We start from the raw sequence: 23,636 nt of genomic DNA, 5'->3' as shown, positions 1-23,636 counted from the left end.
GTCTTGTCTTGGAACAGGAGGAAGTATGGTGGTCCTTTGCAGTTAGCTACTGCTTTAACGGTATCTGTTTCTGCGGCAAGAATACATTGAAATTATGCATACGTCTACTGGTGGTACAAAGATGGAGACAACCCTGAAGCATCACTCACGGGAGTATATTGTCCCCTTTCTGCACAGTGGAAGAGAAACTCATTTACCTGAGCGTGTTCTGTTTAAAGGAAGCTAAGAGGAGACCTGTGGAGAGGTAAAGAAAGGGGAAGACTGACTTGTGGGAACCAGGTCTGTAGGTAAACGAGTGTCCTGGCAAAGTGACTTTTACTAGAGCCACTGCAGCTAGGAAAGCATGAACCCAGCAGGAGAGGCGCGTTGGAGTAACGCGATGGAAACATTTTTTATAAGAGCTGAAGGAGTTATTTTTAAATATAAGAAGTGGTTAAAAAAAAAAAAAAGATCCAGGTTTGGTACTAAGACTGATTTTGTTCCAGCACAGACTAGCTCAATAACAAATTAGTCTTTCTTAGTGTTTTTTTTTTTCCCCCTCCAAGGCTAATTTCCATGATTTTACCATATGGAAACTCTGACTTTTATAAAGAACTTGCTCTATTGAGCAAGCTTGGTGCATTTTTCAAATGTTTCTTGACATTAACAGCTCTATTTCTCAATTAGCAAAGGGAATAAAGTTGATTAAGCATATCCATGGGGAGACAATTTACATCTGATTAGCCAGCTCTAAGGTAAACATTAAAAGGTCACTATAAATAATGTTTACTTCTTTTGTTTACAGAAAGACCAGTCACTAGGTCCTAGCTTTTCCCTCTTTCCTATGGTTGAAAAGCCCAATTTTAAAATGACGGACTTACACTGATATTGGGTAATAAAATCTGTTGAGTTTAAAACAGTTTGCATTTTTCTAACCTTATTCTGATTGCCATCTGGTTTTGGGAGAACTACAATTAGCTAATCATAGACAAAAAGAAACATATGTAACATATGTATAGACTTGCAGCACATCCTGGTAACCGATTCCTGGCTTTATCCTTACACCTGAAAGGTTTCCAACTTTTTCTTTTCCTGACTAAGAATAGGCAAACAGATACGGAGAAAGAGGGGGAGGGGTGTATGTGTGTGAGGGTGGGGGAGAACATTTGCTCTATCTCCTATATTATAAAAATTAACAGTTCATCCTTATTTTATGCTCACAAGAATCAGAATAGCTACATTACGTACTGTCTTGTGTATGAGAAAGGTTTAAAAAAGTGAATTTATACTGTTAATTTTTCAGGCAGTAGTTTAAGTGGCCCTGTGGTATTTTGTTAACTGTTTGGAAAACTTGTGGAGAATGAACTTTATGAATGTATCTTGTTTTGGGCTGGTACAATTTAGTTAAAATGTCGTTTTTTTTAGATATGGGACCCTGCTCTCTCAATCCAATCATATGAACATGCTTTTGTCTCCTCTGTTCATTTTATTCATTCTTTTTAAATAATGGGAATAGTTATGTTGTTGGTAATACTTTAATTATAAACGTATACATGCTCCTGGTTAAGAAAAGTGAGATAACACAAAAGAATATTAAGAGGAAAAGAAGGTCTAAAGAGGGAATTCATATTTCCACCTTTAGGAGATAATATTTACTTATGTTTTGGTGAATATTCTTCCAAGTGTGTGCTTGGTTTGTTTTTTTCCCCCATTTTTTTCTGGGTATATAAACAAACATTTTAACATAGGACAATGCTATGTATTGTCTTTAACTAAATTTTAAAAACTTCTGTAATGTATTATGTGTAGCTTTCTATGTAAGTAAATATGCATATAGCTTTGATTTTGATGGCTATCTGATGTTACTGTGTAAAGAGTTACTATAATATATAGTATTAAGCAACTCCCTCTTGATGGGCTTTTAGGATGTTCTCTAGGTAACTTCTGGTGAAAACTCTGGGTCATAATTTTTGATATTCACTGTTAAACTACTTTTCAGAACTCTCTTATCAACAGTATTTAACAGTGCTCATTTCCCCATATATTCAATAGCAGAATGTATTTTTAAACTTTGTCATTCTGGTGTGCAAAATATCATTGAACAATTGAATTTCTTTGATTTCAAAGTTTGAAAACTGCACATAAATTTAGAGGTACTTTGTGTACATGTTCATATCATTTGTTTGTTTTGCTTTTTCTAATAGGAAGGTTAGACTTTTTATATTGAGTCATAAGGAGACTATATATATATATATATATATATATATATATACATATCCTATCTAATAAAAGAGTAATATGCAAATTAATCATCAACCTGCTACAAAGATGGCAGCAGCTATAGTGTCCCACTCCCGGGCCTCAGAGGGAGGAAGGGCTGAAGAAAGAACACTGGGCTGCTGGGCTAGGAGCGTGCTCTGAACCGTAGCCAAGAGGCTTGAGACACTCCTCTGGCCCAGCAGACAGAAGCCCAGCTGACAGAAAGCAGGGCCGCTGGGCTGGGGGCGTGTTCTCGGCAGCCCCTGGCAGTGTGGCTTGGGGCATGTTCCCAGCCCAGTGGACAGAAGCCCTGCAGACACAATGCAGGGGGTCCTCTGTGCATGAGCTGCAGAGGAAACACCTTTTCTTTTTTCTTTTTTAAAATATATTTTATTGAGTTTTCACAGAGAGAAAGGGAGAGGGATAGAGAGCTAGAAACATTGATGAGAGAAATACATCAATCAGCTGCCTCCTGCACACCACCTTCTGGGGATGTGCTGGCAACCAAGGTACATGCCCTTGACTGGAATTGAACCTGGGACCTTTCAGTTCGCAGGTTGATGCTCTATCTACTGAGCCAAACCAGTTAGGGCAGAAACAACTCTTCTGAAGGCTCATTGGCTAAGCTTCCTGTAAGCTGCCTTTCACAGTGTTCTTGGTAACTTGAGTTATAAGAACCCAAGAAGGTGATCTAGGGTTTTTCTACCACACTCCTGGAGGAAAAACTAAGGTCTGCTGCTGGAGGGGCTAAGAAATGTCATATCCTGCCCTTGCCAGTTTGGCTCAGTGGATAGAGCCTCGGCTTGCCGATCTCAGGGTTTGATTCTAATCAAGGGCATGTACCTAGGTTGCAGGCTCCTCCCTGGCCAGGGTCCACGTCAGGACTCATGCAAGAAGCAACCAATCGAAGTGTCCCTTTCACATTGATGTTTCTCTCTGTCCTTTCTTCTCTCTTCCAAGTTCTCTAAAAATCAACGAAACATATCCTTAGGTGAGGATAAAAAGGAAATAAATAAATATCATATCCTATGAAAGACACATCTTGAAAATGCCTAAAGAAAGTTGTCATTTTTTCATGGTGAAGGGACTGGAGTCCCTGTTAATGAGAACACCTTGGCGGCTGTGACAGTGGCAGCATTAGCCGGGTGATGAGGCTGGCGCCTTCCCCTGATCAGCCCAGTCACCTCCTGCAGAGGAAAGCCAAACTGCAGCTTAGGCCTTCTCCCTGTCAGTAGGACATCTCCTGAGGTCTCTCAGCCTGTAAGAGGGGGCAGGCTTGGCTGAGGGGACCCCCCCCCCCCCAGTGCACAAATTTCGTACACCGGGCCTCTATAATATATATATATATATATATATATATATATATATATATATATATATATATGAATAGTTATGTTGTTGGTAGTATTTCAATTATAAAAATATACATGCTTCTGGTTTAAAAAAATTAGATAATATAGGAGTATGAAGAGGAAAAGAAGGTCTGAAGAGGGAATTCATATTCCCACCTTTAGGAGATAGTGATATATATGTCTATATATAAATATATTTATATATAGTGATATATATGTCTCTATATAAATAGTGATATATATGTCTATATATAAATATATATATATATATATATATATATATATATAGAGAGAGAGAGAGAGAGAGAGAGAGAGAGAGAGAGAGAGAGAGAGGAGAGAGAGGGAGTCACCTTTTGCTCTCTAAATCAATTTCATAAAAATAAATTAGGTCCAGCCAATATGCCAAATATTCATTTTTCTCAATTTGTTGACTGTCTTTTCACTTGAATTTATAGTGTTTCCCCCAATTAAAAATATACTTATTTAGCTAGTCAAGTATATTAATCTTTGTAGTTTTTTTGGCTTTTAAAATCATGCTTGCATAAACCTTTTTCACTTTGTATTATGAAAATTGTCCTTTACATTTTCCAGTTCTTCTGTGATTTTTAAAATATTTACTCTATCTAGAATTAATTTGGATACTGATACTTGCTCAGGATCCAAAATTATTATCTCGACATGTAGAACTTATTAGCCCAGCACCATGATTTCAGAGTCCATTGCTTTTCCACTTTCATCATACATAAAGTCCCCTTGGGCCTTTGGATCTAATCCTGTTTCTTCTGTTCCATAAATTTAGTATTGTGCTTCTAGGTCAGAGATACAAAAACATATTGTCATACAACAGTGTTAGCTGTCCCTTCCAGTTAGGTAGAGTTGTGTGTGTTTTTTAATCCTCACCCAAGAATATGCTTTTATTGATTTTAGAAAGAGGAAGGGTGGGAGGGGGGTGGGGGTGAAGGAAGGAGGGGAAGAGAGAGAGAGAGAGAGAGAGAGAGAGAGAGAGAGAGACAGACAGAGAGACAGAGAGAGGAAGAGGGAGAAACACAATTCAGTTGCTTCCCAGTCAGGGCACACAATTCAGTGTGTGCCCTGACTGGGAATTGAACCCTCAACCTAGATATGTGTCTCTACTGGGATTCAAACCTGCAACCTTTTGGTGTATGGGATGATGTTCCAACCAACCAAGCCACCTAGCCAATGCTAGGTAGAGTTTTTGAAAGCATTGGATTTCTAAAACTTCAGGAGGGGACTTCTGCATGAGCCTTAAAGATGCAGGAGGAGTGAGCCAAATGAGGGTCAGGTGGGGTAATGTGGAAGAGCATTCTAGGCAAAGACTTCAGTGTGAATGGTCTCAGAGGTTAGAACTAGCAGTGTGTGTGTGTGTGTGTGTGTGTGTGTGTGGTGAAATATGAGGCAAGTGTCATGAGAAATGATGACGTCATAGATGACATAGGTAACTCATTTAGATTTATTTTTAGATGTTGTATATTGTTAGTGTTTCAGGCAGAGGCCTGACACTGTCTAATTTGTATTTTAGGTTTAGGTTTTTATAAGTTCTTTTCATGTATATGACCCTTTCTATAGAAAGAATCTTGTAGACAAGGAGATTACTAGACATGTCTGTAGCAGTCAAAATAAGGGTGACGGGGCTGGAACCAAGGTGGAAGTGGTAGAGGGAGAGTGGGGGCAAATGAGAGGCCTGTGTAGTGATTATTCTTGAGGAATGGTGGGTGATGCAGGTGGAAGAGCTATAGGTGGCTCCAAGAGTCCCAGCATGGGTCAGTGGCCTCCAGACAAGCCTGTCTTGTGAGGTGGAGGAGATGGCAAAGTAAACTTGGTGTCTTAGGAGAAGGCCAGGATCTGACCAAACAAAACTAATGGGCTTCCAGCCTCTTTGCCATTTGAAGGAATTAGATAGAGTGTTCAAACTGTGAATTTTAAATCCATGTATGCTGTTTGAACACATGCCTGTGACTCTTTCCAGGCTAGGTATACAGCATGGTGGTGAACTCATCCCCTTCTCCTACACTCTCCCTTGGACTTGCTGACAGTCCAGACTTTTTTTTTTAAAATTATATATTTAACATGGCCACTGAGAGACAAGTTACTATTTCTCAGTTTCATAGATTATCTGCATCAGCAGCTGAATTTCTAGATATGCTTTGTAGATGATATTTGACTGACTAATGATGACTCTATGAAAGCAGCAATAAGAAAACAGAAAGACTTGTTGCAGCTAACAGAAAATCTCATCACAGAAGGCAAGAGAGAAATACTGCTTGCAAAGTTTTTCTCTGCTTATATACACAGGCTCATCTCTCTCAAATAAAAGAAGAATTAATTTAGCTAATTGAAAGGCTATTTCCAATTGTTAGATTAACATGATATGAGTTACAGTGTGAGCATCAGTATCTTATATAGTAAAAGCCTAATATGCTAAGTGTCTGGTCATCTGGTTGTCCATTCGACCAATAAAAGTGTAATATGCTAATGGGATGATAAGGCTGCTCAACTGCTCGCTATGACATGCACTGAGCAACAGAAGGCAGATGCTCTGACCCATAGGTTAGCTTTCTGCTGGAGTCCAGCCAATCATGATTGAGTGAGATGGGCCGGACATGTCCTGGAGTCCTCCTGTGGTCCCTCCCCAGCTGGCCAACCTCGCATGTTCCTCCCATGTTCCTCCCCGGCCCTGATCATGCATGGGTGGATTCCTTAGGCCCTCTTGCAATCCAGGACCCCTCAGGGGATTTTGGAGAGCTGGTTTTGGATTTTGCCCAATCCTGCAGGCCAGGCCGAGGGACCCAACTGGTGCAAGGATTCATGCACCGGGCCTCTAGTAGGAAGAATAAAAGGCATATGATTTGTGCCACTGAACCTCCAACTGTGTGTCATTAAGTAAGGAAATAGCATTAATAGCATTTGTCCCCATCCTCAATTCATATATACCACTGTGTTTGAGGGTAGGCTTTTAATAGCCACTTGGTCAGGTTGAGATACTAATAAATTATGCGAGTGGAAGAGATTACTGATTTTATTTTATTTTTTCATCTGTGTGCCTGCTGGAAAGATTACCAGTTAAGAATCTGTTTGTTTGTTTTAGTTATTTATGAGCAAGGATGTTTGCTCTTCTGTGAAAAAGAGTATTCCAGATTCAGAACCTCAGAACCCCTCTCCTTGTCCCGAAGACTTGACATTCTGAAAAGAGTGAAGGGGGTGGGTTGGCAGACACAGCTCTGTAAGGTCTCAGGCTCTTCTATTCCTAGCTGAAGTCTCCTTGGTTCAGAAATGCTGAGGAGGTGGGCATGGGTATTCTGGCCTGCATTTTTATTTTTAATTTAAGCTGCTGGCTCTGTTGTATTTTGAAATATGAAGCAATGCTTAAAATGTTATCAGGTTGGAATCCAACTTATTTTTCATGGTTTTCTCATTGGGAGGAGAAGCTATGGACAAAGCAGAGAGCATGGAGAATTTCAAAAAATGGAAATGAAAAAAGTGTATTGTGGTAATGAAACCTGTGAGTGCTGAGTATGTATATATATATGCAGACAGTTATATATTCATATTTATATTAATACTAGTAGCCCTGTACACAAATCCATGTGCCAGTAGCTCGCCAGCCTCCAGTAGCTCTCCGTCTGCTGCCCTGCCCTCCTGTAGCTTCCCCTACTTCCCCTTATAGCTTCCTGCCCTGCCCTTCCTATAGCTCTCTGCCCACTGCCCTGCCCTCCTGTAGCCCCCCCCCAGCTTCCCCCTCATAGCTTGCTGCCCTGTCCCCTCCTGTAGCTCTCTACTGCCAGCTTGTAACTCAATGTCCCATCCCCCTGCTGATTGTGATCCAGTCATTACATGGTCAATCATTATGCTTCACAACGTAGTGACCATTTGCATATTACATCTTTATTATATAGGATGTTTACAAGTGCATAAGATCACATATAATTTTTGATGTGGAATATACATGTTACTTATATAGGTTGATTTATTGATGCAAAGATGAATGGTAAAAATGAATATTATAATACATAGCCCTAAAGCAGTCCATCTGAATGGTAATAAAAATCTGGCTTTTTAGAGGAGCTGATTTTCACCATTTTCTCTTAAAGGCAATTTGGCTTATTATGGGCTCAATTCTTAATGACTGCATTTGTACTCATTTTTATCTATGTTCATTTAAATGTCTAACACAACCTCCCAGTTTTATTTTCATTTTGTCCTTTGCTGGGTCTTTCCACTCCTCATTTCATCTCCTAATATTGGTGTTCTTCAGAGCCCTGGACCTGGTTTCACTCTTCTCAGTTGCCTTAGTCACTTTTATTCATCCTCATGGATCCCTGGGCTATGTATATACTTTGAGTCTGGAGGTGGATTCTGGCTAACATCCACTCTGCCCTTATACTAGATCAGTGGTCGGCAAACTGCAACTTGCGAGCCACATGCTGCTCTTTGGCCCCTTGAGTTTTTAGCAAAGGTCAGCTTAGGAGTACCCTAGTTAAGTTAACTTACCTACATAGTTTAAGTGTAAAAAATTTGGCTTTCAAAAGAAATTTCAATCATTGTACTGTTGATATTTGGTTCCGTTGACTAATGAGTTTGCCGACCAGTGTCCTAGACATGCAACTCTGCTGCATTTCCCAGCCTCTCGTGCGGTTAGGCAGCCCAGTGAGCTGGGTCTTTCCAGGGGAATGTGAGTGGCATGATGTGGGCCTTTTCTAGGCCTGGCCCATAACAACCTCCTCCAAGCTTTTCTCCTTTTGGCTGAGTGACATGGGTGCTGCTATTGGTTGGGCTCCAGGAATGGCTGTCATCCCAACCCCACCCGAGTTCCTCGCATTACCATGTGAGGAAGAAATTAATCTTCTTATTACAAAGCCACTGAATTTTGGTGTTCTCTTCATGAACTTTAGTCTAACCTAACTAAGGCAACTCACAAATCCATGTTTCTTTACCTAGAGCCCAGATCCTTTTCCTGAAACTGAGATCCAAATATGTCAGTGCTTAGTGGAGGTGATTTGGATAATGTCTCTCAGGTATCTTAAACTCAGTGTGTCTAAACATTGACTGCTACCTCCCTTTTTCTGACCTTGATCATTTTCTAGCGCCCCTTCCTCTGTAAATAGTGGCCCTGGCCAATCAGATGCTCAAGATGCATACCTGGGAGCCATTTGACTGCCCTCACTGCCATATTTGCATTATTTCAGGTGTCAGAAAACCTCAGTTCTGGGCTAAATTTGTCCCATTCACCTGCTTTTTTATACATAAACGAGAGGTCTGGTGCATGAATTCCTGCACAGGTGGGTTCCCTTTGGGTGGCCTGAAGGGATCGGGCAGAAACCTGCAGTCCAAAGCCGCCTTCAGCTTCTACTTGCCACTCCTGTTCCCCCTAGCCCCACTATGCCTGCTGCAGGCTCACACCGTCAGTCCAGATCTGGAGAGGCTTGCACTGCAGCAGCTCTCCAGCCCTGCATCTGGTGCCCTCCCAAGGGGAGTGGCCTGTGGAATGGGGCAGAAACTGGCTCTCTGACATCCCCTGAAGGGTCCCAGATTTTGAGAGGGCACAGGTCAGGCTGAGGGACCCCACTAGTATACGATCAGGCTGGAGAGGGACCATGGAAGAGTCCCAGGGCATGTCTGGCCCATCTTGCTCAGTCCCAAGATAGACCAGACCCCAGCAGCAAGCTAATCTACCAGCCGGAGTGTCTGCCTCCTGGTCAGTGCATGTCTTAGTGAGTGGTTGAGGAGTCTTAAAATATCATTAACATATTACGTTTTGATTGTCTAACACAACCTCCCAGTTGTGCTGTGGTTCAGTCTATTTGCATATTACCCTTTTATTATATAGGATTTTATTGGAACTCTGCCACACTCATTTCCTTGTATGTTGTCTATGTCTACTTTCTCATTAGAACTGCAGGGTTGGTGTTTGTGATGGGAACCATATAGCTGGCAAGCCTAAACTTTGCCTCTTTGGCCCTTTATAGAAATATTTGCCAACTTCTGATCTAGTCGATTGCCCAACTCTGTTAATTCTGTCTCTTACTATTCTCTTGAACCCATCTTCTTTTCATTTCCACTGTCACTATATATGACCTTATCTGGATTACTGAAATGACATCCTGAGTGGTTTCTGTGATCTAGTTTTCATCTCACAGTCTTAACAATCCATTCTCCAAAGTAATCTTGCTAAAGGAAACTACTGAAAATGTGTTTTTTACTATATATAGCCTACTCTAATAATATAACTCCCAAATCTATGTGTCTTTACCTGCAAGCCAAGTGTCTTTCCTGACATTCAGATCTAATTATCATCGCCTTGGTTAAAATCCTCCTGTGGCTTTCCATTGCCCTTAGAATAAAACAGCTGAGGCTCAGACTTGCCTCCTCCTGGAAACGCCAGCTATTCTTAATCTCTTTAAGTGTTTCGCTTAAACTTGTTCTTCATTGTCTCTGGGTCTTCTCCTCCCATCCCCCACATTCCCTTTCACCTGGATAGCCTTACTTAATCTCTCAGGTCAAATTTAAAAGATGCTTTATCAAGGAAGTCCTTCCTGATCTCCAGATTAAGTTTGGTCTCTCTTCTGTGTGCTCTCATAGCACCCTGTGTTTCCTCTGTCATTACAGTTTCTGTACTTTACTGGCCCTATTATTTATCTCTCTTCCTTCCACTGACTGTAAATTCTGCAAGAGGAGGGCTGTGTCTGTAGTGAGTCTTGCTGAATATCAGTATCCATCATACTTGGAACATGGCTGGCTGGTTGTGGGCAGCACTGTGGGTAATACGAAGTCACAGTTCCTGTTCTTCCCTCCCTCCGGGAACTTCCAATAAAAAGGTGAAGACCTTTTTAAAAAGAATAATGATTCTAATAGAATTAAGTCCACAGATAATAAGCAATTAAGGGAGCAAGTTATGAGATACGCCAGATTGGTGGGAGAGAGATGAACTGTTTAGGAACAGAGGAACCTTCAGATTTGTGCACGTGTAACCACATGCAGAACACTCATTCATTAAGTGCCAAAACATTCCAGACACAGAATACTACAACGAGATATGATCTGCCACCAGTCTAAATGTGACAGTGTCACATTTAGTCATAAAGAATTGAGGGAAAAGAACATGTCTCTTTGTCCTAGTTAGGGAGAAGCCTTGAGCACGTTGTCATTAGTTATTGTTACATTCAATCTCTCATTAATTTGCTTAACAAATATTTCTTTAGCATCACACCTGGTGCACAGGATACAAGTATTAAGGGTAAAAAGGGACTAGTACATAAATGGGAAGACAGACACCTAACGTACAGTTATAGACAATATGGTAAGCACTGCACTTCAGGAATTTGTACAATGTATCACAAGAGCACAGGAAAAGCAGCACATTCTGTTTTTACCTGCTTCTGGCAAGTTGAAAATGGGAATATACTAGTATATACAGGTTTTTTTTTTTTTTTTTTTTTTTTTTTTGTATGAGTGAAGGATGTAGGTAAAGTTTACCTCTCTTGTGGTTTGCTTTTGCCTGAGTAGTTTCTCTTTGTTCCTTTTCCTACTTTTCTTTGGGGATTGGGATGGAGGATGCTGTTTTCCCCATGAATTTGCTGGGCAGATAGAATAATTAATGCCTTGCTGCAGGACTGGTAATAGCAGCGTTTCTTTGCCATGTACAACTGAGTCATAGGGGAGGAGACAGACACTGTCCCCAGGACGTCACCACCCCTCCCTAACTTTCCCAAGGCGGAGACACAGAAGGAAAACGCATTTCCTGGGTGTGGAGCCCTTGAAATAGACAAATGGGGCAATTCACACTGAAATAAGAATGATACCATGTAAATGAGGTTCAAGTCTACATGGGAGACTTTTTAAACTATATGACTCACTCGGCTAAGAACAAACCCCAATCTTTGAGGGCAAGCATACATATGGTTTGACGTTACGGTAGAATTTTTTTTTTTTTGCCTCCTTAAGCCAGATAACACAGAAATGAACTGACAATTCGGTTGGAGAAAATCTGTTTCCCTCATTTCTCAATTTTGTTTTTTTCCCCCTGCTCACTCCTTTCCTTCATTCTTCAGATTTTTTGAAATAGACTAATTTTGATTTAAAAACAAACAAACAATTTCATTGGCCTCTGCTATGTCAGTAATTGATAACATGCATTCAGATTCCATCTCTGGCACTTACTAACTGTGGAGACTTGAATCATTTACTTAAGCTCTTGAGCCACAGTTTCCTCACCTTAAATCACATGTGTCAAACACAAGGCCCGCGGGCCAAATCCAGCCCGCCAGGCCTTGCAATGTGGCCCGCACCGCGCTGTCATCACTGCACTCCGCTGTCAGTTTATGACATTGTCAGTTTATGACTGTTCAGTAAACCATTCGGCCCGCGATTTAGGCTGGATTTTAGATTTTGGCCCCTTCTCTGATTGAGTTCGACATCCCTACCTTAAATAGTAGAATATGAATACAACATCTACCTCAAAAGATTGTTGTGAAGAGTAAATGAGATAATAGAAATAAAATTTTGGTATATCTAAGAGCTCCTTAAGGTTATCTTTTGTTATTAGGTCTAAAAATATAAGGCTATTGTTTCTCACCTCTCTCTCTCTCTCTCTCTCTCTCTCTGTGTCATATATATATATATATATATATATATATATATATATATTTTATTTATATATATATATATATATAATAATATATATATTATTTCAGGGAGGAAGGGGGAGAGAGAGAGAGAGAAATATCAAGGATGATGCCCCACACCCGGGCATGTGCCATGACCAGGAATCCTGGTTTATAGGTCGATACTCAGCCACTGAGCTATGTCAGCTAGGCTATTTTTTCTCTCTTTAGAATGTCCGACACTTTCCCTTTGTCATTCCAACCATGACTGGCAAGACCCTGCTGTAAGATTACCCTAAGGTCTCATACATGACTTATGGTTCTTTGGTTGGTTGGTTGAGACTTCATTTATTTCAGGAGATTTCTCAGTGTTTAAAAGTATGTGAAATCCCCTCCTCCCCTGCCCCAGTTCTTCTAAAAGGCTGCAGCAAGTTTCCTCTGTTGCTGAGATGAGCTAATCTTGTAAGTAAGGGGATGCCTCTCAGCAGGCCCAGGTGCTGTCATTCCCCAGGATACCTGGGAAGCAACACTACCTGGGCTCAAAGTAGAGCTCACAGGTCTGAAAGTCTAGAAAAATGGCAATAGCAGAATACAAATGTCCATAATTTATTAGCCTTTGTCCCACAAGCAGCCATTTAAAGGACAAAAAAATAAAACAAAAATCTGTCACCATTCACTACTTCTCTTCCCTTAATTTCCTTTTGAAGTAAGGCCTTACATAGCTCAGGTCTGAACTGCCAAGTACATTGACTCATTTCTTCATTACGTAAGCCATTAACAGGTCACTGCTCAGATGTTGAAATATCTGCTTTAGGCTAACAGCAAGGTGCCCAAATGACTCTCAGCTGTGCCCTTACCGTTGTGCTCACCTGCTCTCCCAAGAGAAATGCCAGATTCAGCTCCTCACTTTAGCTATGAGTTCTGCATGGAGGCCTCATTAATATCACACAGCTCCTCCTCTCTGCAGTCTTCCTGGCAGTGACCGACCCAGGGGAATGGAAGGAAACTATGTAAGAGGTAGGTTGCAGTTACTGGAAATGAATTTTTTTTTTTTTGCAGAAAATGCAGATCAGCTAGATCTGGATGTAGGGAAATGTGAAGAGACCCAGTGTGGGAAAGTGTCACTGAGAGAACTTGAAATTGAAAGCCAAGGCAGTCTTTGGCACCAGGTTGTGTTTAAAGCAAATACCATAGAGAATGACCTTCGGGATCCTGGGAAATAGAGGAAGAGCAGCATGATTTACACAATGAGGCCAAAAAGAAAGTAAGTGCTTAAAGCAGTAATTCCTAAAAATTATCAACTCAAAAGAGATACTCTAACCACCATTGGCTTAAAAACCACTTCAAAGCTCAAATATTTATAGTGATACTATTTAGCTATGATGATGGAATTTTTTTGTTTGACTGATACAATATATGTATTCTCATTTTATAATTATCTAGGGAAAATATTGTTCCAAAGTACCCATAAAGAGACATAGCTTGTCACAGTCTGTGCTTGGCTGTAGCTACTGTGCATAAGCCTTCTGTGCAAAGAGGTCACATTATTCACTGTGGCAAATACAAACATGGGAATTCAATTGTTTCGGCAGATTACCTGTTCTCTGTAGGGCGATGGTCCCCAAAGGAGTTCCAGGGCTTCACAAACAACCGTCTTATTATCCCCTAGTCATTCCTATGGCTGGTGTGGCTAAGGAGCTCCGTCATGGGTTTGGTAGGATTTAAAAGGGCTTTTCATAGCCCTTTATGGCTACCCAGAGGGCCATCAGAACCATATTTTAAATATCTGTGTTAGGAGACGTCCCTAGACATCAGATTTTTGCTTTCTTCGCGTGCCCCCCCCCCCCCCCCCCCCCCCCCCGCCCCGCTTTGGCCTTGATTTAGACATGCTCCTGTACTTCCCTTTGACAATATAACGCTGGTGTTCCATCAAGTGTAGCTGGGTAAAGTCCTTGCTGACTGCTTTGGTTCCTCAATAACTGAGATACTTGTCTCTACCACACAGTCAAGAAGTTGGCATTTACTGACATATTTTGCTCCTTCTAGTATTTAAAATATGATTGTCCAAAGAGTTTAAAGGGCAATAAGACAATTACACAGATGATTAATACACAAAATTGAAAAGGACATAGGAACCCAAGTGAGGAAGATATTATTCCTGATTAGGACATCAGAACAGTTACTTGGAACAGGTTCTACTTAAGGCAGACCTTGAAAGAGATCAGGTTTTGACAGGTGAGTTGCTTCCTTCACAAAATGTGCATCTTCAATAGAGCAGAGTCTCTGTGGAGGCAGGATCAGCGTTCTCCTTCCTTAGTGCTCTTCCTGACATCTGGTCTCTGCTGAACCCAGAGGAGGTGCCTCGTGCATATTTGTCAACAGAGGCAATGGCATAAGGAACATTTCTTCTAGGAGAAGGACTGAAGTGATGCGATTGAAACATCCAACCACGTAGTAAAACAGAAGCACATCCCTGCCCAATAGCCCTGAGATGTTTCTCAAGAGGGCATGTTTCCTTTGAACTCTGTTGGTTTTGTTGGCACAATTACTTTGGTGTCATATTAAAGAGAGGCCAGAGAAGTACACGAGGGAGGAGTGGGTGGAGCCTGGTTGCTTTGGAGATGGATCTGTGGCTACTTCATCCTGGAACAGAGAGAAGCCATTACAGAGACTCAGCTGAATGGGTGTGTTTTTAAGTCTTACTGTGTTTTTGCCTAGTTCTGTTGTATTTGACACATCTGCTTTACATCTATAATTTAAGAAAGATTATGCCTAACTCTCAGAAGCCATCGATTAGTGTAGTGAGCTCTGGAGAGATCCAGGAGTCCGGGGACACAGGTCCTCTGTTTCCACCATCAGCTGAAACCCAACTGATGGAATCCAGCATTACAGAAACATCACAGAAATCAAACACTCAAGCTCTGGAAGAATTGAGCCAAGATCTTAAAGTTGCTAAGGAAGGAAAAAAGAAACACACACACACACACACACACACACACACACACACTGCTGCATCCTCCTGCCCTAGTAGTGGTGGCTCATTCTCTCCAGATGCTTTTTACAACTGAGGAGACTCTGGCAGCCTTTTCTAAGCTACCCATCTCCCCCAACCCCAACCTTTCCTGCCATATATTATTCAAAGGCCATTGAGAAGAAGCTTGTACCTGGTGGGCGGCTGGATAGGAGTGTTTTTTTGCACCTTGCAGGACTGTTCCCATCTTCACTTTGCTAGTCAATTGCAGGAACCTCAAAGGTGAACACATTCAGCCATCCAGAGGAGAGTTTCTCTGTCATGGCAGTTCTCTGTCATGACCTTGGCCTAATTTGTCATGTTTTGGCTGATAATTCCAAAGATGACAGGTGAGGTACCTATTAGACATGCTGTGCCACATTCTTCCTCTGTAGCTGTGTGTTTTACTAGCTAATGAGTCTATTCTGTTATATTAAAAACCCAAGGTTTATAAGTGTGACAAGTTGTCATTATGTAAGTGCTATTCCATAAACCCTCTGCAGAACATGTAAAAAGTCATTGCAAGTGCCAAGTTTTTTTTTCTTTTCTTCTAATTTCATTTGTGTGTTTTTGTTTTTTTTTTAAACAGAATTTTGCAAGTGTCTTAAATTTAATTGGCTCCCCCAGGATCTCAGCTCTTGTTACATTTGTGGCTTTTTTTTCTTTCTTTCTTTCTTTTTTTTTGAGAAGCATCCAGAGAGATGAGCCACCACTGCTAGTTGGCATGCAGGGTAGGAGGATGCAGCAATGTGTTTTGTTCCCCGTCTTTAGAAACTTTCAAATCTTGGCTCAAGTCATTATGAGCTTGAGTGTTTGATTTTTCAATTGTTCTTATAATGCTGGGTTCTGCTTTTCCTATTATTGAATTTCATGTGAGTAAGAATGGCAACCACAGCTGCCACCAGCCATGATGGCCAGCCTATATTTAATGCAAAAGAAAAGTAGAGAAAAGAAGAAAAATAAAACACAGAGTCATAGTAGAGTATAGATCCATATAAATAATACTTTCTAAACACAGTTCTAATAAATCAGTTTTAAGCTTGTCTAGTCTACTAATAGTAAACACCTATTTATACAGCAGAGCTGAGTTTTTTTAATGGCCCAGATTCAGATGTTTCTGTAGTCTAAACAACTTGAGAAGACTGCCAAAATCTTTCCCTTAATCACAGTGACTTCATACCTTTGAAACCTCACTTGGTGAAGCAGCTGAGAACGAAGATGCTGCCCTGATACGAGGGAAAGGAAAAGGGAGAGCGTAAATAAGCCAGGGGCTTTTTCTTGTTTCAAAATGCTTGTTTTAGCCAGGTAAGTCTGCTTACGGATCTGAGATATAACAACAGAAAAACATACTTACAAGGTCCATTTTTAAAGATATTATTAAAGGATATTAAAAGGATCTGGTTACAAAACCTCAGTCTTCCATCATGGGATCAAAATCTGGGAATCAGGAAACATTTAGGAGACTATTGCTCTGGTTTGGGCAAAAGCATACAAGCATACCCAGGAACCAGATATGAAAGCTCATTGAGTAATACAGTGATTAGGCTGCCTTCTGTTGTTGAATTAGAAATAGTATATGGAGCAATAGTAAGAAACCTGTTTCTGTTTTGGAAGGTTAATTATTTGAAGTTGCTATATTAGGAGAGCCTTATCTATATATATGAAAGGCTTATGTGCTTGCTAAGTGTCTGACCATTTGACTGGACACGCACTGACCACCAGGGGGCAGACACTCAGCGCAGGAGCTGATGAGCTGCAGTGACTTGGCAGTGGAGGTTCTTGGGTGATGCACCTGGAACCAGAGAGGAGGGAGCCTGATTCCTTGCAGGGCCGTGCTTCCACCTTCAGCCTTGGGCTATGTTCTTGCTGGAGCACTGTCAGCTCCGAATCTGGTTTACTGCACACTTGCGTTTGCGTTCCACACCCTGTACGTAGCAACTTTGCAGAGGGCCCTTTAGCACTCCGAGACCCCTTGGGGGATGCTGGAGAGCCAGTTCTGGCCAGATCTCCACAGGCCAGGCTGAGGGACCCGGCTCATTCCACAGATGCCAGGGGGCACTGCAAGGAGGTTGGCTCCAGGGCATGTCCCGCCCGTCTCACCCAGTCCTGCCTTGATGGCCACCTTCTAATTCATTTTCTTTCAATGTGCATGAATCCATGCACTGGGTCATTAGTCTTGCAATATTTGAGCTATCCTTCTTTTAAACACAGGCCAGAAGATAACACCAAGAATAGTCTAAAACATGAAGTGCCTCTTGATTGTGTGTGCACATGTGCATATCCACTTGTGTGGGGTGTGTGTGTGTGTGTGTGTGTGTGTGTGTGTTTATGTTTATGGCCCAGGTGAGAGCATCTCTTTAATTGAAATCTGATTGTCCTGTTATTGGTTAGGCAGGACCTGCTCAAGCGGAGGAAAATCCAATTTTAGGCTTAAAGGACAATGACATTAATAATAAAACATGTTTATTGAATTAAAAACAGTAAGTTTCTTGTTAATTCGTTTAAAAATATTTCTCAAGATTTTTTTTCCAAGATAAAAACTTATATATCTGCCAAATGGGATAGAGCCAGCAAGATTCAATTTTGTTGTCTTAAGGGAGACAGCACAGACCTGGGGCACAGGGTTTAATTTCGCTTGTGCCATTACAGAGCTGTACAACCCGGGGCAAGTGACTGTCTCACGGGCCCTAGGTTTTCTCATGTATAAAATAAGGGCATTGGATTAGGTCCTTTCTGCACCTAGTATTCTGTACTGGTAATACGGAAGTGGAAAGAAAAGCATACTTCATAAGAAAAACCTAAGTGTGGTAGCTCAGAGTGTGAGGATGGTAGAGAAGAAAAGAAGTCAGGGCAAGGCTGCCACAAATGTTCTCTTTCCCTCCATCTTCAGTTTAATTCCTGCTTTAGATAACTCATAAATGCTCCTCCTGTCTGTTCCCTCTCTTATTTCTTCTCCTCTTTTTTATGCTTTTTTATGTATTTACATGTTTCTCCACACCCTCATCATCATTATCTTTATGCCATCGAGGACTGGTTGTAGTAAGAATTTGGCAGAAGATACAAGAAAAATCATTTTCTAGTCTCCTTCCTTCCCCTTTTCATTTCCTAGAATCTGCTATAGCCCCAGTATTATTAAATGAATAAGTGAGCCCTGGCTGGGGTGCTCAGTGGTTAAAGTGACAGCCTGAAAGGTCCTGGGTTTGATTCCTGGTCAAGGGCATGTACCTGGGTTGCAGGTTTGATTCAGGCCCAGGTCCAGGCATGAGCAGGAGGCAACCCATCAAAGTGTCTCTCTCACTTCTGATGTTTCTCTTTCTCTCCCTCCCTCCCTTCCACTCTGTCTAAAAAAATCAATGGAAAAAAATACCTTCAGGTGATGATTAGCCCCAAGAAAAGAAATGTTGAGACTCATGGATTGTAAATTCATAATGAAGATAATGATGATATTCATGATGATGTTACTGACCTTGAATGCTGACTGTGTGAAAAAAATATTCTTAATACTTCAGGAGTAATAACTTATTTAATCTTCATAATGGCACTGTGAGATAGGCCCTGTTATCATCGCTGTTATGTTAGATAAAGGCATTGGATCAGGAGGTTGAGTAACTTGCCCAAGTTTTACAGCTATTTATGGCAAAGTTGGGGTTCTCTCCTAGGCCGGCCTTTTCCAGGGCCACTGCTCTTACCCATTCAACCTTGCTGCATCTCCTCCAAGGCAGAGATCCTATCTCTTATTCAATTTTTGTGTGTGTGTCCCCTGGAGCATTTGATACACCATTTGAGGAAAGCATACTTTGTGCATGTGTAGAGCTGAATTAAAGGAATACCAAGCTGCTGAAGGAGAAAGCTGCCCAGGTTTCCCTTCCTCGGGCCTTCCAAGTGAGCTTGCTGACAGATATTTGACTTATTACTTGAAAGCATTTCCCCCCATTTGGTGTGAGACTAGTGGACTCTTTAATCTAGAAGTTTCAGTTTTAATAGAACAAATTAGATCGTAGTGAGGATACTTTAGATTTCTGTGCAAAGGGTGATGCTGTAGTATTATTTAAACAAATGTAGTTGATAAGTTAATATATGAACCAAGTGGTATTTTCAGGAAAAGCTTGGAACAAAGGGTAAATGAAAGCACTAGACTTAGTTCTTAGAAAAAAAATATTTTTTTAAGAAAACTGCCTGAACTCAGTTGACTTCTTTTAAGATATACTAGGTTTTTGTTTTTGTTTGTTTGTTTGTTTTTAATTATTATAAACATTTGACACAGAAAAAAAGATCCTTATGTTTATACTCCAAGGTCAATATTTCTACTCTTACATATGATATTAGGGGTTAGGCAGAGGAATATTTATCAGGTTTGTACAAGGATAATACCTTTTTGCTTGGGTGTTGTATTAGAGGGTGAAGGATATATTATTTATTATGTTTTCTCATACTTCATTTATCTGGTGGTTGGGTTTCTAGCAGCTCTATCATCTGGCATATATGTGCCCAGAAGTATAGGATCATGGGAAATTCATATTGGAAAGGATCTTAGGGATAATTTAGTCCAATTGTCTTGTTTTTCAGATGAAAAAGTACAGCCCCAAATGAGAAAGGGGCCTTGTTAGTCATGAATTGGAACAGTCATTAGACATGGGTTGGAACAAAGTCTCCAAATAGAACACAATAATTACAAAGGTTGCAGGCTGTTTATTCTATCAACTCACATTATAAATATTTGTGGAGTACCTATTATGAGTAAGACATTAGGGATGGATCAATCCTTGGATTCACAAAAATATGGGCCCTCCTTGAAGCTCTTACCAAACATGTGTCAGGGGGCCACAGATGAGAAATATCTGAGAACAAGTCATAGTCAACTCTTTGAAGATGACAGGACTTTGTCTTTTTACTTCCCCAGTGTCTCATGCCTTCAGGAGATGGAATTGCTGACCACAGGAAGAAATGAAAGGAATGATTACAGCATATAAATCTGGAAACATTTGGTGTAAGCAAATCTGACTCGAAAAGCCTCCAAAGAATTATAACTTTTCATTTCAGTGCTAAGTCTTAATAAGTTCATGTTGGTAATCCTGAGTCAAGAAAAGGTTAAAGTTGTCTCAAGCTGCTCTTTTAGCAAAGTGGTTAAGTGTATAATACATTTTAGAAAATTTTCAGATAGAATTTTTGTTCATAAAAAGGTGAACTTCATTTCTCTGAGACATCTACTCAAAAGTCATCAAATTGGTTGAACACCTGGTGTGCATGATAACTTATCTCAAGACTGTGAATAGATGAATTTGATGTTAGTAGAAGGAAAATGGCTAATCACTATAAATAAAGTAGATTTTTTTGTTCGTTGATTTTGTTAATCCTCACCTGAGGATATTTTCCCATTGATTTTTAGGGAGTATGGGAGAAAGAGGGAAAGAGAGAGAGAAATGTCGATGTGAGAGAAACACCTCAATTGGTTGACTCCTGCATGAGCTCTGACTAGGGCTCGGGACAGAGAGGAGCCTGCAACTAAGGTTATGTGCCCTTGACTAGAATTGAACCTGGGGCCATTTGTTCCGCAGGCTGATGCTTTATCCACTGAGCCAAACCAGTTAGGGCTGATATTTAGCACTAACTTTACAATAGGGTATTGTATAGTGAAGCATAATTATAAAGGTTGGTGTGCAAGGTTCCACTAAATGTAGCAACTTCTAAAACCTAAGAAATGTGCCAAGTTTGCAACTTTATTTGGTCCTAATACCAATTCTGCATGGCACTCTGTGTTATTTCCATTTTGCAAATGAGGCAACTTAGAATCAAGAGATGAAGCAGTTTGTCCAAGAAATGTAATTGCCAAAGAGTAGGATTTGAATCCGTATCTAAGTGATTCTAAAGCCAAAGCTTGGTCCACAGGGTCTAAAGGAAGTGGCATTTTATTCAACTGACAATGAACATGTGCATTCATTTCTATCTGTCCATTCACCCACTCAACAAGTATTTTAAAATCAGCTGACTCTTTAAGGAAAGGCAGATATAAATTGATAGAAAAATTGAACTATAAGATAATATAATAAATGATAAAGGCAATTGACAAAACCATATGAGTGTGTGTGTTTATAATTTTAGCCTACCAACTTAATACTATTACTTTGAGATCAGAACTCTTATTCAGGGGAAATTTAAAAAAAATTAAAACCCATTGATATAAATAAAATCTAAAAAGTGATAATAGCCAACACAACAAGAAGCATCCAGTGTGAATGAATCAAAATTGTGGTTATTAAAAAAACACATTGCTAATCTATGAAACAGAATTAAGTCGTTGTAGTTAGTAAATCCATTTAAAAATTTGCATATACATGCTAAATTGGTGATGTTGGCCTTACTGATTAAACAAAGGCAAATTTTCTTATTCTCCACCTTCAGGTGATAATTTCCCATTCAGTATCCTGTATTTGATGTACAACCTGTTTTCATAGTACCTCCCAGATTTCCAAATAAGTGGGGTATCAAATAATGATGATGTTTTATTTCTTCACCAATTCTGAATCACTGAAACTAATGAACTTTTCAGCATATACAGTTAGAAAACAAGAAATAATACTAACATTGTATTCTAGAAAGCACAGGATCTCAACTTAGAAGATCTAGTTTTAAATGGAGGTTATTTTGTGCAAAGTTTCTCTTTGAGCCTGCATTTATTTACTTAACAGTGCAGATGTGAAAAATGCTTTGCAAAGTAAGTTATGGTATGTGCTTGTGTACACATCTTTATAGGATCATCACTATGATATCAGCAGGCCATGGTTTCAGGTGTCATATGAGGATAATAGGGTGTTTGACATTGGGCTCAAGCTGTGAAGGGAAGAAGAATGTAGAAAAATAGAAATGCAGAGAGAGGATGTTTTGACTATAAAGGGAGTAGAGTGTCAGCAGTATTTGCCTTATTTTTGCCTACTCACTTTCTTACCATCTCCAGTGACAGATGCCACTGGCATCCACTGCCTGTGTTTCGGGCCTCTGGAGCTGCCTCTGAGATGCTCATAGTGGTGTCAAAGGCCCAGCACCTTGAATGCCTGCCTGGTTTCTAATCCACTGTTTCCTTTCAGTCACTCCTACTCGTGTGCTTGTCTGCTCTCCAGGCCTCCCATCATTGGTCTATCTTAATTACTGGCTTAGCATCTTCCTAGGAACAGACTCTGAAGCGAGTCCCCTGTGAATTGCCCTGTTTGCCTTCACTCTTGCCATCTGCCTTTCCGGGATTCTCTTTGAAAATCTCAATTGCCGTACTATCAAAAAGAAGGAAAAATTCAATGATTTGAGAAAATGTTAGTAGGTAAACAGTGGATCGATGCAGTGGAAAGAGTTCTACAGGCAGAATGGGTGAGAGATAGGCCCAGGTGGATGATCTTGATGTGAGTGGGACTGTGGGGAGGGAGACACGGTCAGTTTCAGAGTGATCCCCCTGCATATTTATCTAACACGGGCAGTGTCAGCTGTCCTTCATGTGTGCTGGGAGCATGTCAGCCTCAGGTACCTTTGTGAAAGCATTTGGTAAGAAAAATAAGTGGTGAAGGAGAGAGGTTCCCATCTTAACCTACATGACCGTCATGGTTTTAGCCCTGAAAAGTGATTTTTTGAATCTCCAGGTTGGAGGACAAGTGCAGTTGACCAAACACTTCAAACTTCTTTATCCTGAACCCCCTTCTTTGGTTGTTGCCAGTCCAGCTATTGTGGGGGCACTGACTGTGACGAGGGTGTTCATTAGTGGGTCTGTGCTGGCAACGCAGGGGCCTTTGGAAAAACATTGTTCGAGAAAAGCCTCAGAGAGGAAGTCTGCAAATCAACAAGAAAACAAACAACCCACATTCAATAAGAACAGAGAATGTATGACTCACAGAGGCAAGCACAGAGGCAGACACCCCCTCACTGCTTCCCTTTCATACTTCAAAATGTGGAGCGCTGGGAGTTCGGCGGCTTCTGACAGAGAGCCTGGCAGATGAGAATGGGGCCTATTTTTGAAACTTGTGCAGGTAGTATGCAGACTGAACAGCATGTGCAGGCCTCCTGCCCACCCCCAGTGTTTGCTTGCTTTAAATAGGATCTGAATTATTTGGGTGGTAATTTCATCCAGTTTTACTAAGAAGTGTTGCAAAGACCAGACCTGTCACCTCGTAGGTGCTAGTGTTTTGGTTTTTTTTTTGGTTCCCTCCCTCCCACCAAAATTTGTGTAATGCTTTTGGAGTTCTTCGAGAATTCTAAAAGACAGGGGAGGAGTTCTAGGGGAGGTATATTAAGAGGAATTGTAAGCCTGTGAGCCATGGGGCACCTGTGTTTTCCCCATTTATGAGGAAGCCCCAGCTGGGTGGCCCTGGGGAGGTTTTCTGAGGGGCTTATGCATGAGAGGCCTTGCAGTTCATAATTAAAATGTCTTTTTAAAAATCT

General features: G+C 40.8%; 1 protein-coding gene across 6 annotated transcripts in view; it reads left to right on the top strand.

The window, feature by feature from the left end:
- ENOX1 (ecto-NOX disulfide-thiol exchanger 1) overlaps positions 1–23,636 on the top strand; it is a 559,063-nt gene that overhangs the window by 74,252 nt on the left and 461,175 nt on the right. Inside the window, exons 2-3 of one of the 6 annotated variants that reach the window (XM_084876545.1) lie at positions 13,268–13,472; positions 20,119–20,205. The exons of 3 other annotated variants lie outside the window; for them this stretch is intronic. The gene's annotated coding sequence lies outside the window, so the exon portion shown is untranslated. The remainder of the gene's footprint in view (positions 1–13,267; positions 13,473–20,118; positions 20,206–23,636) is intronic. 2 more of the 6 variants (XM_084876546.1, XM_084876548.1) reach the window with 2 other exon arrangements.

This window comes from Pipistrellus hanaki, assembly GCF_964339955.1.
Source record: "Pipistrellus hanaki genome assembly, chromosome: 3".
Lineage (NCBI taxonomy): Eukaryota > Metazoa > Chordata > Mammalia > Chiroptera > Vespertilionidae > Pipistrellus > Pipistrellus hanaki.
The sequence above is the reverse complement of the archived record's forward strand: the minus strand, read 5'-3'. Positions and strand labels throughout refer to the sequence as shown.